Consider the following 4,495-nt stretch of genomic DNA (forward strand, 5'->3'; position numbering starts at 1 on the left):
CTTGTTCTCTTCTCTCTCTTCCTTCCTCGTTCTATCTCCCATTCTGCTTCCTCCCTCTTCCTATTTTTTTGTTTTTCGTTTTGATTTTTTGTTTGCTATTCTGTTTTTTTATCTATTTAATTGTTTCAAATCTAATAACCCCTTAGTAGTGTATTTCTCCTCTTTTGTAGTATTTGTGTTCTTGTTATGGTATTTTGTGTCTCTATTATAAATGATTTGAACATGATAGTGCATATTCATTCTTAATATTCAAGAAGAAGATAAATAAAGGAAAGTATTTTTTTTTTTTTTTTTTTTGATTTTGAAAAATAGACAGTCGAAGAAGAGGAAAAGATATCCCACGTTGTTACAGCATTTTCTGTATAAATCAAAGAAATAAAGAGTTTTAGACTCATATCTCTATGCCATATTTGTTAAGATTCATTATGACCGAAACTTGGACTCTCATCAGCATATTGTTAAGATGGTCTTTTTTTACTTTTAGATTTAGATCTAATACTTTTTTTTAATATTTGGGTTGGTAAAATTTTTTAGAAAGGTGTTTATATTTTTCAACAACTAAAACATCTCGTTTTTTATGTATCTGTACTTGTAGTTTTTAAAAATCAAGAGTGATTTTAAAAACACCTAAACTATTAAAGAGACTTTTTTAAAATTGAAGTATGGTTATCAAAATTAAAAAGTAATATAATATAACATCGTATATTAATAAATATTTTATATATATAACCCGAAATAAAACTCAAACTACAAAATAAACACCTATATCTCCAAGTCAACCTCTAAGAGGGACAAAACACAAAATATACATGCGAAGATTCTATAAACATATATACATAGCCTAAAACAAAATATAACAGTCCAAAAGATAGTTCTTTGCTTGTAAGGAGGGTCTCCAGACGCTCAACGAGGTGCCTCTCGACTTACATCTGAAAAACAACAAAATATATATGGAATGAGAACCGAATGTTCTCAGCATGGTAAAGGTGCCTGCATATTTAATATAAAAGGCCTCGGAAAAGCCAGAGGCATTCCTAGAATTTCGACACTCAGATTTCAGCTTAAAGATCCAACTAAACCAGAAAATTAGGTAAGTTATCTAAAGTAGTATTCAAGTTCTAAATCTAACCTTAACCTAATACTTCGCTTTCTATCTCCTCCAATCTTCTAAATCACCGGTGGGGCAACCCCCTCTCACACCTCCGCCAAGAGGGGTCTCTTAGAAAATATGCACATACAATTCAAGTAAGGAAAACATAGATAGAGAAGCAATTACAGCATGTAGAATAAATAGCAGATAAGCATAGTTAAGCAGTTAAGCAAACCAAAACAATGCACACTCAAACAAAACAAAAAATGCAAATAATGTATGCCTGTCCTACGGCTGATGAGTCTCATCTGTCGGTTATACAGCCAACCCGACATGTCCTGGTAGTTAACCATTGGACAGTCCCTCTGTGCGCGCATCCCCAAGCTCAAAAATAATATCCATGGAGTCAAACTCCAAACTTAATAATATAATATTCCATGGAGTCAAACTCTAAACTCAATAATATTCCAAGAAGTCAAACTCCAATCTCAAATATAATATTCAATATCCACATATATATGCATGCCCATGGGAGAATCTGAGGAGTTAAAATACCCGGTCACATCTTGCGACAGAGGGTCAACAAATAGACTCAATATCATCGTCAATTCATTCCTAACTTGAGGTCTTCTAGCCTAAGTTTTCACGTGACATTAAATATTAACTACGAAAAATCAAAACATACCTTAGCCGATTCCTCTCTAGGCTCGGAACACCTCAAAAACCTTTCCTTTCACAAGCTCCAAGCCTCTAAACGTCAATTCTTTAAACTTAATTACTCGGATTTCGTTCCAAACTGCCCAATTGAACTCCAAATTAACCAGAACACAATCTATTTCACACAATATCACTATAATCATCATAGAGTTCACTAATTCAATGATTCAGAAGGTTTTAACAGTTCCTTACCTTACCCACGACTCTATTGGATAAAACCCAGTGATTATCCGCTGCTAGAGTTCACCTAAACCATCAAAACCATTCAGTTCCTCAATACCCAAACCCTAAAATCACGAAATTGGGGAGAGAGAGAACTGGAAGAGAAACGCCACTTTCTTACTACTTTATTCCGATAGAAGTAAAAAAAAATTTGAGACGAATACGTAGTCGCTAACAGCTCGTCAATCGAAATTCTGGATTGAAAGTTACGTAAAATTAAAATTAGAATGAAGGTTACGGTATTTTTATCGAAGCTCTTCTCCTCTCACTCAGCGTTTTTCTTAAATTTCAAAGGGGAGGAAATGCTGAATCAAGCTTTTAAACATAGATTAAGTTATGGGAGTGGGCCGGTTCGTCTGATTCGGTTTATTGGTCTAATTTTGGACTAAAATTTTTAAAATTAGTGTTAAAATTCGTATTTTTAATATTTCTACTCTTCTAAATTATAAAAATTAATTTTTTTAATTTCTTTAAATAATAATTAATTTATTAACTAAATATTTATTAATTTAGCGGGTTTACTTTCAACCACCACTTCTGTAAGTGCTAGGAAGCTCATAGAATCTGCTACCGTGAAAACCATATTTCCCAAAGATGCTTCAGTTGCCATGAACAGAGGTTTCTTCTCCTTGATGTTAGGCCAACACGGGAGACAGAGAAGGCACGTGTTGTTGGGTCTGTGCACGCGCACCAATATTTGTTGAAGACACAGATAACAGCCCTGTAACATTACTTAAAATGGTGCATTTTGGTTATATTGGATTGTGGACTGGTCAACATCTAACTACGCTGAACCCGGCCTGAGTTTCTTGGTCAAGTTGAAGTGGCTATTCCGGTACCAAGGTTCTTGTGGCTTGTAGAGATCGAGGAATTAAGGTTAGTGTATCTAGCTAGATGAACTTGCTAATGTTAATTTAATTTCGTGATTAATACTTTTTGTTCATTTAGTAACTTTGAGAATTAGTATCCGTTTATATAGTAATAAATCTAATTATTAACACCACCATAAAACGCTTAATATCGTTGGATTTAGCGTCGGACATTGACAGTGAATTTACCAACGGAATTATCGGTAAATTTGACAATAAAATTGTCGGATAATAAAATTATCATGAGATTAAGTTTTCTGGCAATAAATTTGTGGTAATAATTAGAGAAAAAATTGACGTGATCATTGTCGTCGGTTTTATTCCAATAATAAACATGTTATTGACAAATTTTTTTAATAAATCTGTTACTAAATTTGATGGTACTCAACATTTTTTTTTATAATATAATAGACTATTATTGATTGGTATCTTGGGTTTACAATATGGTGATTATCATTGTGTGAAGATTATAGGTGAAATTTTGACATATATCGTATTAAGCAGTGTAGTTAGACTTAGACATAGAACTTTTTTTTCCTTTTTATTTATAGCTACATAATGACTAGTTGACTACTAACATAAAATGTCTTCATGTAAATATAATTAAGATCTATTGATGCATATTATTAAATATTTTAGTCTAATATATCAAATTATCTTTTACGAAAATTTTTTTACGTGAACAATCACTTTAAAAAAAAAAAAGAAAAACTCAACAAGCAGAACTAACAAGTTGATCATGGCATTGAAGCTAAACCATTGTTGGTTTTGGTGAGTGATTCAGGTGAATGGCAGCAGCTTCAAAGTTGTAGAATGGAGGCTACAGAAATCTGGGATGGTTAGCCGGGGACTTGAGGCGATCAAAGGACGACGACTTCCCTGCAATCGAAGGAACAGAGAAGTTGCAAGCAGTGGGTAAATGATGATAAACCATTAGCATATATGTTTTAATACAACATCAAGCATTTGTACCTTGTATTTTTTTTATCTTGTAAGGCTAATCCATTCGGATTATGAATTTGTAGTTTTGTAGATATTTCGTGGTTTTAAATTGTGCTCGCAATTGCTACGCTTGTTAATACAACTGCATCATATAATGCTAGGAAACTAAGATGGTTTTAGCAAAAAATTAGCCAAATGTTTTTTGATGAATTCAAAATCTTTACGTGGATGATGCTTATGTTAGGTATTAGGATGTTTCTTTTCTTTGTAAATTAGATGGTTCTGAATCTGTTTTTTGATTTATTATGTTTTAGGCATTTGAAGTGAAGGAGGGTGAAAAGACAGAAGCTAATTGAATCAGTTTTCGTGATTCATGTTGTAATGATACTGAACATATCTCCTCCTAATTTGAATGTGGTGAAACATTTAATAACCAATATTTTAAATCATAAATAAATAAAACTAATTACTATATTTATAATTAATTAAGTTATTCCATTCTTGACTGATTTGGAGTTGGTTCCATATATTTTTCTTAGCAATAATCGTCATAATCTTCTTGAGTAAAGTACCAACTCGACCAATATCCTTTTCTCCTAATGACAGCGCGAAAAATCAATTTCTATCAAATCAATTTCTATCCAACAGACAAGAA

General features: G+C 32.4%; 1 pseudogene; it reads left to right on the top strand.

Annotated features, from left to right (window-relative positions):
• LOC107620225 lies at positions 2,257-4,196 on the top strand (annotated as a pseudogene).

Source organism: Arachis ipaensis, chromosome B10 (assembly GCF_000816755.2).
Source record: "Arachis ipaensis cultivar K30076 chromosome B10, Araip1.1, whole genome shotgun sequence".
Classification (NCBI taxonomy): Eukaryota; Viridiplantae; Streptophyta; class Magnoliopsida; order Fabales; family Fabaceae; genus Arachis; species Arachis ipaensis.